At 39.9% G+C, this 13687-nt stretch overlaps 1 long non-coding RNA gene across 23 annotated transcripts in view; it reads left to right on the top strand.

Moving 5' to 3' along the window:
* Nucleotides 1–13687, top strand: part of LOC133072355 (uncharacterized) — a 446833-nt gene that overhangs the window by 325965 nt on the left and 107181 nt on the right. For 4 of the 23 annotated variants that reach the window (XR_009696709.1, XR_009696714.1, XR_009696704.1 and 1 more), the window contains one exon: nt 2935–2999. The exons of the other annotated variants lie outside the window; for them this stretch is intronic. This is a non-coding gene — a long non-coding RNA (uncharacterized LOC133072355). The remainder of the gene's footprint in view (nt 1–2934; nt 3000–13687) is intronic. 23 annotated transcript variants of the gene reach the window in all.

Here is a 13687-nt window from a genome sequence, read left to right as displayed (position 1 = left end):
CCTGGGCATTGAGACTTTATTCTGTAGGCAGGGGGGCACAGTTTGAGCTCTGCTTTAGAAAGGTCAGTGTTGTCCAGGTAAGACAGGTAGGAGTATCAAAGTTGGGAGCCAGGAATGCACAGGAGAAGGATGCTGCAGACCTTAGTGGAGTTCAAAGACAACCACCCTCGGACAGTGCCGCAGAACCCTGCATGAGGGGGCATGGAGGTTCAACAGGCCTGGGACTTGATAGATGGGAGCTGGGTGCAAGGTGGGTGGAGCAGGTGTGGATAGGGAGGGGACATAATAAAATTTCTTTAAAAAGCTACTTGGAAGTGGGTGTTAAGATGCTACCTATGAATATTGTCACTGAGATTTCTCTCCAAGTCCTAAACAAGAACAGCTGTACTGAATAAGTTTTAATCAGGAGACTGAGAAGGGACCCAGGTAGTGGGAGAGGAAAGGCAGATTGGGCAGGAGGATTGAAAGTGGAAAACTGGGGAGCGGAGAGCAAGGTCTAGGATAAACCTAGGCAAGAGGTGCAGAAAGGAAAGTAAGACTATGCCATCTTCTAAGATACCAGCCTTTTTTATGTCTCCAGTGTATTATCAAGTGAAATACAGACTTCTAATAAACAATGGACAATATGATAATAATTTTTGTTAAAAAGAAATAATATGTATTCCTAGCATAGGAAAAGATAAAAGGATACATACTTAATTTTAGCAGTGGTGAAATTATAGATGATTAAAATTTTTTACCCTTTGTTTCCTTTTTCTGCATGCACATATATTAGGTTTATAGGATAAATATTAAGTAATAGCTTCTATGAACAAGGAGAAAGAAAGGGAGAAAGGAACTATCCCTGCCATAAAGAACTTAAAAAATTCATGTACACACACACACAATTTATGCTATTGTTTTGTGACACTTAGAACATATACTCTAATAAAAACAGATGTGCAAACAATCTTTTGGCAAGCAACACTTTCAAAGATTGGGGGCTGCCTGCAGCTGATTACATTGCCAGTATGTCAGAACCAGGGTTTTAAGTTCAAAATGCTTGCTAACAGAAATCATTACAATACACAGGCTAGGTTGGAGGGAAATACCGGCCTAAAATTTGGATACATTTAAAAGAAAATGTTTCAATGTGTTTATATTCCAACTCAGCCTCAAAGAGGTAACCTTTCAACTTAAGAGTCATTTTGGACAACGGTTCTTGAAATTGTCTTGTATATAAAACCCAATTGGTTGTGACTATTGAAAAATATGTTACTTTTTTCTTGTAGCCAGAATATGTAGCAAATGAGAGTTTTTCTAAGTGATTTGGAAAAAAATTAATCTTTAGATTGTTTTAATATGGGATCTGAACTGTTTTGCTTTTTTTCCCCCCTTTCTTTGATTCTTGTTAAAGGTAGACTGAAAATATTTCCTGCAAGGAAGGTTTGAAGATTAAGTCCTCCCTGCCTCTGGAAAAGAAGCATTTGATGTTTCTTTGCTGGAGATTCAAGGGAATTGGGGTTTATATGAAGAAGTGGAGTGACTTGTCAATGTAGTTTGTAGATATGGACTTTTCCTGAGTCAGAAAGGTGTTCCTTAGGGTCACAGGTATAAAGAGGTCAGTGGGTCTGGAATGATGAAGAAAGGGACCTTTCTCCTTGTCAGTGTTCTGGGAGTTGGCAGGTTTCCAGAAGGAATGGTTACAGAAACAGGACCATAGATCTAAGCTTTTCCCAAATATGGCTTTGAAGGGAATAAACAAAAGGGGCCAATGATCTTCCCAGGGACAACCAGAATGACCATGTTATAAATATCTCCTATTCCTCCCTGCTTCTAAGCCTTGGCCCTGCTTTAGATCCTAGAGCCTAGAAATACCCCTGACTTGGAAAGGAAGGCCCAAGAACATCTAAAGTTACATTTCCGATAGATCCTGGCAGGATATAGACTTGGATTTGAAATTAGATAACATCAAAGATAATATATTTCTTGGACATCTGAGTTTGAGGACTGAGTACAATGTTGAATAAAGGGATGACCCAATGATTTACTCTTTGGATTGTGCACACTGTTTATGAAGATTTAGAATGATACAAATGTGGTATACCTGCTCAGTTCCCATTTTGGACTGAGGCACTTATTCTTTCAGCTTCCAGAAGGGGTGGCTGCTGAAGGATCATAACTGTGATTCTTTCTGGGAATTGCCCTCTGCCAAAGGAAGCAGCCTTGCCCTCTGCTCAGAGGTAGCCTGAGTCTAAAGATGAATCCATGCAGGGACACAAAAATGCTCCTTGTTACCTCAATTTGTGGCAACTCTGAAGGGCCATCTCAACTCCAGAGCTCCCAGTGGGATCAGCTGAGGCCTCTGTCACAGCGGTATCACAGTTCAACTCCTCCCTTGGCCCAAGCCCACTACCCCCACCTCCCTACTAAATGTTCTAAAGTTCATTCCCCAGTGAATTTACTGCATGCAAATCTCTGTCTCAGATTCTGAAGGTGTCTCCAGGAAACCTGACTTGCTACAACAAACTGCTCTAGTCCTTTCCCATTAAACAAATACAGTAATTTTAGCTTTTCCCAAAGACAGATACCTCTAATAACCAGACATCTTGTTCTTTGTATTTATTGAAGAGTAGATTTTGATACAAATTTTTCTTCAATAAGAACTCTTAAGTTGTCTTAAGAAATAAGAAGTGGGACAAAAGTATAAATTGTCCAGGACTTCTTCTCTTATGGACACATGCCAGAACTGTTTTTCAGAAGCTCATTTTTAGCGTATGTTAGTTGCCATTGACAAAAGAAATGCCAAATACCAAAGAAATGTAATAAGACAAATGAACTAATAAAATATTGATTTATAATGTTTTTAAATCTCCCTGTAGTTTAAAAAGGATCATGTTTTCATCAGTTGTTCTTAGAGATCAGTGTGGAACTCTCTCCTATTCCTCCAACCAGTGTGAAGCCAATCTCATCTGCTATTGAGCTGATTAAGGAAAACACAGGAAGGTGGAAGAAGCTTGGTAAGCACTTACTATGTAGCTAAATGGTCATTCTGTTCTTTATTTCCCCAATGCCTTCTTACTTGGAGAGATTACTCCAATAAGAGAATAAATTGTTTTTGATTAGATAATCAATGGTCTTATCCCTTTATTGAAGAGGGTTATGATAAGTGAAACACAGATCTTTAAAAACAGTATCTTGTCATCAAGTTGTAAGTGATGAGCATAAATATTGGCAGGTTTCTGAACTTTATGAATAAAATCTTTGAAGTGTAAGAAATATTTGATTGGATTCTCCCAATCCAATCCAGTTTTTATTTATTTATTTTTTTAAGATTCTCCCTCCCTGTTACTCTTCCCATTTACCCCTTAGGAAGCAAGCAGGCCTACTTGAAATAATCATCTAAATATTCATTTTTGTTGTAGCCAACCTGAATTGGACATGTGTTTCCAAGGAGTAATGGCAACAAAACTAATTTTTAATGACTTGAACTATCAATCAGTCAAAAGAATGAAAGCAAGTTGATCAAGTTTTCATTCTCGGGTTCGCCTTTTAAAAATACTTCTTATTTAGAGTAACTGAATCTGTAGCCTGAGACCACACTGATATGCTCCCTGTGCTACCACTAGCTATTTATACATGGCTTATAAATAATGAAATAAAGCCACTTTATCATCATGAGCTGGTTTACGTCCAATAGCCTCAGTCACTCTTCTCTTATTCCACTTTATATTGTTAGTATTGCTTATCCTTTGCCCACTATGTTTCATGGTCTCTGGTTCACAGGAAAGCAGTCGTCTGTGAAGGAGGTGGAATACTCTAGAAAAAAACTGAAGAATTAGGAATTCTGGGCTCCGATGCTGATTTGGATGCATTACTTTACTAGCTCCCAGCTTGTTTTCTCATCTGTAAAGCAAAAGCATTGCCAGGCTCTTTTTTTTTTTTTTTTTTTTCTGGAACTAAAATTATGCAGGCTTAATATATTTTGGAAATGAATCAGTCTGTGGTTTATATATAGTTAAATTCTTAAGGGTGAAAATGGAAAGTGATTTTTTTTTTTTTAGAGTTACATCATAGTGATGATTATACTGAGAGGTCCTGAGACCAATCCCTAGGTTTGAAGATTCACTTGCAGGAGTCATAGGACTCAATATGGAGTTGTACTCAGGTCCGTGATTTATTATAGTAATAGGAAACCAAACTCATTTGGCAAGAGAAAAGGCACATAGGTAAGTCCAGGGAAACCAGGTGTAAGCTTCCAAGGAGTCATGTGACTTCCCCCAAGGAGTCATGTGACTTCCCTCAAGGAGTCACAGAGGATGCACCTAATTCCCTAGCAACAGGTGTGACCAAACGTGTAAAATGTTGTCAGTCAGGGAAACCTGTTAGAGACTCAGTGCCCAGAGTTTTCACTGGAGGATTTTCACAGAGGCAGCCACAAATTCCAGCCTCCCAGAGGGAAGGCAGGTGTTCAGCCTAAACTGCATGGTCTGTACAAACAGTTTAAATATAGTGAGCCCCTCTTAGTTAATGATGGTGGGAACTGCTATCAGACTGAATGTGTCCTCCTCCAAATTCATCCATTGAAACCTAATGCCCAATTGATGGTCTCTGGAGCACAGGCCTTTGAGAAGTGCTTAGGTCATGAGGGTAGAGCCCTCATCAGTGGAACAAGTGCTTCTGTAAAAGTGGTCCAAGAAAGATTCCTTGCGCCTAGGGAAGACACCCATCTAGGAAGCAGCTGATCCCATGATCCTAGGACTGTGAGAAATGGCTGTTTGTTGTTTATAAGCCACCTAGTCTCTGGCATTTTGTAACAGAAGCCCAAACAAAGACAGGAACGCTCCTGAAATCTAAGTTCTGAGACCCCAGGCAAGTGTCAAACTTGTAGGCAGGACTTTCAAAAGGACACCAATCAGACCTATCTTAACTATTTTCTGCATGGTTATACAGTATGTTCATTTCTTAAGTCACTCTTGGATATAGCCCTTGTATATTACCTGAGTTATGCAAAAAACAGTATTAAGTAAAATAACATTTTTGCAAATAAGTTTAATTTTTTCCATTAGAAAATTAAAACTTTCATTTAAGAAAACTTGACAAATATCAAAAGAAGAAAAATACAGTAGTAATTTCTGAACATAATTTCTAAGGATAATTACTTCTAGATAACCACCTTCCAAATATTTTGAACATGATTATCTCAGTGCCTATTTAAATTACATTGTTCTTCTCATTTTTATCTTACAATATAGAAAATTTGCATATTATTTCAAAACATCTTGCAGACATGGTTTGTAATGATTATTCCATTGTATCATAATTTACATAATCAGTGCCCCTTTTGCCATTTTTGAGTATCATAAATAATGAACTTCTTCATTCACAAAGCTCTTTCTGTATTAAGAATAATTCCTCTGGTTGAATTCTCAGAACTGGATTCATTAAGCCAAAGGTTATAAACTTTTAAAAGATTTTTATTATCTCTTGCCAAATGACTCTCCAAGAATTGTAAAATTTGGGCATCTACTAACTGAGTATTTCTCTAAAATGAAATGATGCTTTCATTTGTTTTTCTTTCAGTGTATTTGTGGTATGTTTTTCCCTTTCATTTTTTCTCCCCACTGACTGCCTATATCTTCTAATTATCTAACTACTAGGGCATTCCTTTGGGCAAATGCCCAGCATTTATAAATCTCCTCTTTAAAAAAGCAAAAATATTACCTAAGAATCTTCATCATGCATTATCACAGTCTAACTCATTTGTTTCCTAAGCAAATAGGACACAAGTTCTTCAGGTTTTGACTGACAGGCAGGGAAGAGGGAGAAAGAGAAGAAAGAGTCTGGAATACTGAGATACTCTTCTGTAAGGGGGTTGGATGATCCAGGGGATGGTGCAGTGGGCCCTAAGTAAGTGTGAGGCTGAAAAATGGGTTATGGGTTCTGAAATACAGCAGTTAGAAAGATAACAAAAGATCCAACATAACCTTTATTGCTATCTTGCTCCAGAACAGATCTGACCCTAAGAAGCACCAGGAAGTTGTACAGTTAAAAGAAACTAGGTTTGTGTTGCATTGAACGCTAAGTCACTCCAGTCATCTCTGACTCTTTTCGACCCTATAGACTATAGTCCATCAGGCTCCTCTGTCCTTGGGATTCTCTAGGCAAGAATACTGGAGTGGGTTGCCATGCCCTCCTCCAGGGGATCTTCCCAACCCAGGGATCAAACCCATGTCTCGTGTCTCCTGCATTGGCAGGTGGGTTCTTTACCACTAGTGCCACCTGGGAAACACATAGGTTTGCGTTAGATAGGTTAAATTGGAGTTCTTGGGCCAGTGTTGGCTAACTGGAAGCTCTTGAGCAAGTCACTTCATCTCCAGCCCTCAGTTCCCCTTTTGGTAAAAGGAGATGATAGAATTCAGCCAACCTACCTTATGAGGCAGCTCTAGGAATTGTGTTCAAATTCAGTAATTAATATTTGTGGAATCACTTGTGTGTACCGGGCCCATGGGGTACATAGCAATGACAGGAAAGAATGTCCTGTAGGAACAAGTCCAACTGTGTCTTAATATTTGCTCTGGTTTGTTTTTTTGTTTTGTCAAAAACTCATGCATTCAAATTAACAAAACAAAAATAAATGAACAATAGTGAAGTTTAATCAGATAGTGTGTTTCAGGATAGTACATATGTATATGTGTGTGTGTTTAAACTTCGCCACAATTCTAAAATTTGTATGTAAAGAATTTAGAAAATATGGAAAATTATAAAAAAACAAAATCTCATCTCCCAAAGTCAGTCATCATTAATAATTACTAACTTCCTTACAGTATTTTTTCTATTCAATTTTTAAATCATTGGTTTGTTTTTTGACAACATAATGAAACAGAAATAGTATTTTATTTTAGCTTCATACAGAGCTTGTTAAATCTTGTCTCTGCCACCTCCTAGCTATACCATTTTAGTAAAGTTACTTAGTTTCTCTGAGCCTCACTTTCCTATTCCTTAAAATGAAGACAGTGATACCCATTTTCCAAGTCAGGATTCATTAAAAATAGCATGCATAAAGAATTAAAGTGCATACATGGACTTTTCTGGCTATCCAGTGATTAGGACTCTGTGCTTCCACTGCAAGGGGCATAGGTTTGATTCCTGGTTGGGAAACTAAGATCCCACATGCCACATGGTGAGGTCAGAGAAACAAAGACAAAAAAGAAAAAGAACTAAAGTGCACACGTATCAATTTGCAGAAACTGTCATATGCATGAACCTATATACCATACCCAGTTCACATTATTTATAAATAGTGTGGCAAACAAATTTTATATGTAATACATAATGAAGCTTATATCCATCAGCTAACAAATGTGCACATGGGGATGCTTTCCTAGCAACAATAGTTCTGTTGTAAATATTTAATAAAACAATAAAGTCTGGCAGAGCCATCTCCATGTTGAATTGCTGGAGGTCAGAGGCTCAGTTGTCTGCACGTAAAGGGGAGGCAGTGTAATTATGAAAGACTTCACCTGTCTTTCATTGCTAAGGGCATATTGGAAACATCCATTTTATTTGGATAAGATTTATTCCCTGATTTCTTCCAAGAGGATTAAAGGATGTGGGAATTTTAGTACAACTTAAGATCAGAGGAAAAATAGTTGAACAGAACCAGTCCTCTGATTGCTCGGCATTTGTTGAGCATCTTCTACATGCTGGGAGCTCTTGATAGAGTACAAAAGGAACCAAGGTAAATGAGACCGCTCTCTCCTCAGGAGAACTCCCAAGTTGGGAAAGCGTTTCTTGAACTATTGCCTGAAGACCCTTTGTGTAGAATCACCCAAGGGACTTCTAAAAGATGAAAAAAGGAAGATTGCTCATCCCCTGCCTGGAGGCCTCTCCTAATGCAGCATGTCTGGGAGTCCCCCCTAGTCCCCATTTCTCTGGTTGATGGGCATGCTTGCTGGGGTTTGAGAGCTTGCAGAGGGGAAGCAGACTTAGCAACCGTAGTGGTGTTCCAGTGTAGTCATCAACTGGGCCGAAGGTGGGAGATCAGAAGTGGGGACTTTGGACCCAGCAGATCTGCATTCAGTTGCTGACTAACTAGGAACTTGATGGAGGCTTCCCATCTCTCTAAGCCTTAGTCTATTATTGGTTGTTGTTGTTGTTCAGTTGCTAAGTTGTGTCTGACTCTTTGTGACCCCATGGACCGCAGCATGCCCCTCACTATCTCCCAGGGTTTGCCCAAGCTCGTCATGTTTATTATTGGTGTAATAGTTCTACTGCTGCCTACCTCAGAGTAGCATTGTGTTAAATTCTTACCTTCTGTAAGAAAATGCTTAATGTGCTGTCTCGTTGGTAGGAGGTGCTTGAGCAGCGGTAGCCATCACTGTCACCTGTCCAGGAGGCAAATGCTGTCACACCATAACCTTAGTCTGCTTTGGCACCAACTGGATCCCAGAGGCACAACACAGCCATTCAGGGGCCGAGATTGTCTGAAGCTTTAACAAAAATCCTGCCTCTGGAGTCTGGCCATTAACCTACAGCAGCTAAAGGTTGAATTAACTGACACCTGATTAGGAAAAAAGAGGTCTTGCTCTCTTTCCTTCCTTCCTTTCCTGCCTCCCTTCCCTGCTCTCTCCCCATTCCTACTCAGTAGAAATGACGCTTCACCCCCAGAACACTGCAGTGGCAGAAACCTGTTACCAGTTTTCAGATCCTCAAATGGCAGATGGATATATTCTGCAGCCTCTCCCTCCATCCAAGATGTCTTCATCTGTCCCCCCAGGACCCCAGCAAAATGCTTTTGGCAAACACAGGAGGAAAGGATAAAAATTGAGTATAAGGTGCTGCATTCGTAGGGCCCTTTATGGCTTTGGATGTGTAATGATGGTTTAATGGCAGTCAAGAGACAGGTAATTAGGAGCAATCCGCTCTGATCACCCTTGTACACAGCCCCAGACAGCTCCTCAACACTCCCAAAACCTTGTTTGCTTTCTCCGAGGCAGAAATCCCACAAGGTCTGTACACCGCCAGCTGTCAAGCTAACGAACTGCCAGCGCGTTCCTGAATGGGAGCGCTCAGCCTGGCGAGGCTCCCCTGGAAGCCGGTGCTGTCTTCGCCCGCGTGATTGCCTTTATCTAGCTGGTGCAGGAGCCACTCCTAATCACGCTTCTGCTGGCCTCCAAGGGTCAAACAGGGGACCATCGCTACCTAAACAAACGAGGAGGATGTCACCTTTGGGGGAGACTGATAAGCAGTTGGCAGGCAGGCCGCAGGGTAGAGAAGGCGCCAGCAGCCAGCAATCTTCAGAGGCCGTAAATACGTTACACTCTCAGCAGGGAGACGGGCAATATAGGCACCGAGAGGCCTTTGTTTAATGAGCTGTCAGAAAGCAGGCATGAAATTATGTTTGAAAACATGTGCAAGCTGCAGAGACAGAGCGGGGGCCTGTAAATGGCCCTCTTCCTTCGTGGTGGATGTTTAGAGCATCTTATCAGTCTGAGAACTGTCATAGGATGAAAGCTATCATTAGCAAACTAATGGTGTTTGAAAGCTACAAATTTTTCTCTCTCTTCTTCTCCAGTTTTGACTTAAATGGATTATAGGAAAAAATCTTAATGGTTTTTTTTCTTTCCTTGGGATTTTGGTAAACATGCAAATTGGAAGAGAACCAAAAACAAACCGCAAAAAAGTGTCTCTGGAAGAACAAATGAAACGGTTATACTTCAAGTTTCTTCTCAGAACAACCACCTTATATTCTTTCCAATTCTGTTGAGACTCCATTCAGAGAACTCTAATGTAACTCCAGCCACCATTTTATTTCAATCTGGCCCATAAAAGAAAACATAAATATGAAATAGATTGCTTCCCTATAACCTGAGTATTATAATTAGTGGGTAGGTATAATATCACTTCTACCACATCAGCTCTCAAAGAGTAGAGAATAATTTTCCAAAGACTTGAAATTGTCCTTGTGGGTCACATGGCTACAGTTTATTTCTATTAAGGGTGAAACTTAAAGACTTTAAAAAAAAATCTGTCAAGATGGAGAGGCATCACTGATTCAGAGCATATTTGGGCCTCCGTTCTTAAGTTCTGAAAGGATGCATGAAGACTTGGTTGCCATGCATGGGTCTTTTACCTTTACTGCACCAAAGACCTGCATCTCCCATCTCCAGTCAAACCAGGCAGCCAAAAAGGACTTTGCAAAACCTCTTTCCCATTAAAAGGCACAAGACTACGCTGAAGCTGCTTCAGAAGAAGTGGTCACATTCACAGGGACCTTAAGTTCATAGACTGAATGTAAGAAAAAGAGAAGAGAAAGGTCTGAGTAGGAAACAATAAAGGTAGATTGAAAAGGTAAAGAGACAAACGATAGAGAAACAGAAACACAAATAAACAGAAAGAACCAGGCAGAAATAAAGACTTTTTGATTCATACCAAACAGTGATAACCGACATTCATATGACAATTTGTTTTCCTGTCTTTATGCTTTTTCCCCATTTGCAAATGGGAAATGCAAAAGCAATATGCTCGAAGTCAGGCAGTACAAGTAAGAGTCAGCAATGGGCCCTGCTCTGGGCACCCCAGGGCCCACATTCCCTCCCACTCCAAATAATCTTGATTTGTGGTGCTGGAGAAGACTCTTGAGTCTTTTGGACTGCAAGGAGATCAAACCAGGCAATCCTAAAGGAAATCAACCCTGAATATTCATTAGAAGGACTGATGCTGAAGCTGAAGTTCCAGTACTTTGGCCACCTGATGCAAAGAACTGATTCATTGGAAAAGAGCCTGATGGTAGGAAAGATTAAGGGCAGGAGAAGAAGGTGGGTGACAGAGGATGAGATGGTTGGATGGCATCACTGACTCAGTGGACACGAGTCTGAGCAGACTCTGGGAGATAGTGAAGGACAGGGAAGCCTGTCCATGAAGTCCCGAAGAGTCAGACACAATGTAGCGACTGAACAATAACAGTAGCAAGATCGAAACCCTTGTATTGAGTTTATTAAAAATAAAATTCGAACGGACATTTAATTTTGTCAAATCAGATGTTTTTTCAACATTTATGGGGTAGATCATGTGATTTTCCTGCTGAAATCTAGTATTATGGCTAATAAATCAATAAATGTCCTGAAACCGAAGCCTCTTTGAAAGATGACCCAATCTCACTGCTTCCATTTTCTCTTCTCTTTTCACACAAACCCATTCCCGTCAGGATTTGGACACTGACACCCCACCAAACTTGTGCTTGTCAGTATCACCAATGCCCTCCATGTTGCTCAATCCAAATGTCAATCCCCACCAAAATCCACCTGTCAGTTGTCACAGTTCATTGCTCCCTTCCCATGGAAGTGATTTCTTCACTTGTCCTCTAAGACACTGTACACTTCGTTTTCCTTCAGCCCCACTTGCTGTTTCTTCTGAGTCTCCTTTGCTGGATGCTCTATTGCTTGATAACTTCACAGCATTGAAGTGCCCCAAGGCTCAGCCCATGGATATCAATCTCTTCTCCTCTCTCTATACTCACCCCTTTGCAGAGGCTCTTCAGTCCCATGGCTTTTAATAGCATCTAACTGCAAATGATTCTCAAATGTATGTCTCCAGTCATGACCACTCCCCTTAGCAACAGCTCATATATTTACCTGTCAACGCTGTCTCTCCACTCAGATGTCTAGTGAATATCTAGATTATCATGTCCCAAACTGAAATTCTCATCTTCTTCATGCACAGAACTTGCTGTACGTGTAGGCTTTGTCTTCTCAGGTGATGGAGTTTACTGTGCTGGTATCCAATGGGCCTTCATTAATTAGAAAGCATGGATTTTTGTGCCTAGATGAGTGTTTACTACAGCTGTAGGACAGGATGGCTTGTCCAGAAAGCTGGAGACTGTCTCCATATTATAAGATCCTTTTAAGTATGAACTAACCTTCACATATAGGGTTAATATATTACCTCTTTTTAAGTTCCACTATATTACTTTGACCTACAAAAGAACCCATCCTTGTACATTTGGGGACTGTTCTCTTTCCTAATTAAAGTCAGATGGTCAGCTTGTAGGTTTTGGGTTTTTTGTCTTTTTTCTGTCTTCCTGAGCTGCCTCTTAACAGCTGTGGTGTATTGCCAATGAGTTATCAGTAGACAGACAAGAGGTTGCTTTACGATGTTAAATGACATATTACAGTGCTTCTTCCACAAACTACAAAAGCTGGACATCATGGACAATACTAAATCTTGTGCAAGAGTTATCCTTTTAAAAAATACATGTAGATTTCTAAAATATAGCTGCACAATGCTTTTTGGCCATTTTCCTAACATGTGCTCTATTTCATGACCAGTGTTTTCATAGAGTTGGATGATTTCCTTGGTCTCATTTTTTTGACAACAAACAACAACAGCAAAAAATTATATCTGACCTTAGATGCTGGGATGGAGGAAATATTAAAAAATAGCTCATTTAAAAATAATGCCTACCAATGTAGTAACTGATTCAGGCAAGTCATCAACAGATGGTTAAACTGCCGGATAATATATTACATGATCTCAAATTATCATCATATAGATTACTTGTTAATTACAATGGAGAGAATATTGGTTAGAGAGTGTCATCTAACCAAGCGGTCCAAGTCGGCATTTCCAGTAACATGTTAGACTGTCATTATGTGCCTTCTGATGTGATGGGGGAGTACATAACATCACTTATTTAGTACACTTAACAAAAATGTTTTACTTGAATATCATGAGTAAACAAAATGCAGCAATAATGATTCTGTGGTTATGCAGGAAGAAGTCCTTGTTAGAAGATGTTTAAAGTTGAAATATCATAATAAGCACAACTCACTTCAAAGGGCTCATTGGTGACAGAGAATGAAAGAGACAAAAAAGAGAGAATGTGGTAAAATATTGACAATTGCTGAATCTAGGTGAAGGGTCACAGATGTAATAGTCTTTCAAAAGTTGCTGTAGGTTTGAAATTTTTCAAAATAAAAAGTTGGAAAAAAGTCATAAATTAGTGGTTCCGTGAAGGGAAGATATCAGTTGTTACAGTCATATATCTCTGTAACTGGCTCTTGAGGCAATATTTCATTGAGATTTATTAAAAATGACAGAGGACAGGTCTATTTGAAAACTCCTGCAACTCTATTTTTTTTTCTTTTTCAGAATCATAGACTAAACTGCTATTCAAACTGAAGATGTTATTTGTGGTAGAGTAATAATGAACATAGTCACCAGCTACCTAGTCTCTCAAATTAATAGGTCCATTTGCTCTTTTTTTTTAATTTATTTTTTAATTGGAGGAAAATTCCTCTACAATGTTGTGTTGGTTTCTGCCATGCAACAATGCAAGTCAGCCATAATTGTACATATATCACCTCCCTCTTGAGCTCTCTCCCCTCCCCCTATCCTATCTCTCTAGGTCATCACAGAACGTCCTCTTAATTCTTCTCCTCCTTCACTCCTCCATCCTCAAATCTAGTCAACCAGTCACCAGCACCTAGGATGTTGCCTATAGTATCCTGAGTCTGGCTTCTCTCTCCATCCATATGTCAGTCACCACGTGACCACCTGGAGCACCCCATATCTGTTAGCATGCTACTCCTCTGCATGGAAACACCTTCCTTCCCTTCTCTCTCAGGCAACTCCCTCCTCCTCGTTCAGGATCATTTCAGGGGGCACCTCCTTTGTGAATTCAGGGATGGTTTGTTGCTCCTTCTAC

The sequence above is a fragment of the Dama dama genome, chromosome 18, assembly GCF_033118175.1.
Source record: "Dama dama isolate Ldn47 chromosome 18, ASM3311817v1, whole genome shotgun sequence".
Taxonomy (NCBI): Eukaryota; Metazoa; Chordata; class Mammalia; order Artiodactyla; family Cervidae; genus Dama; species Dama dama.
Note: the sequence above shows the minus strand (reverse complement) of the source record. Positions and strands in the feature narration are given on the sequence as shown.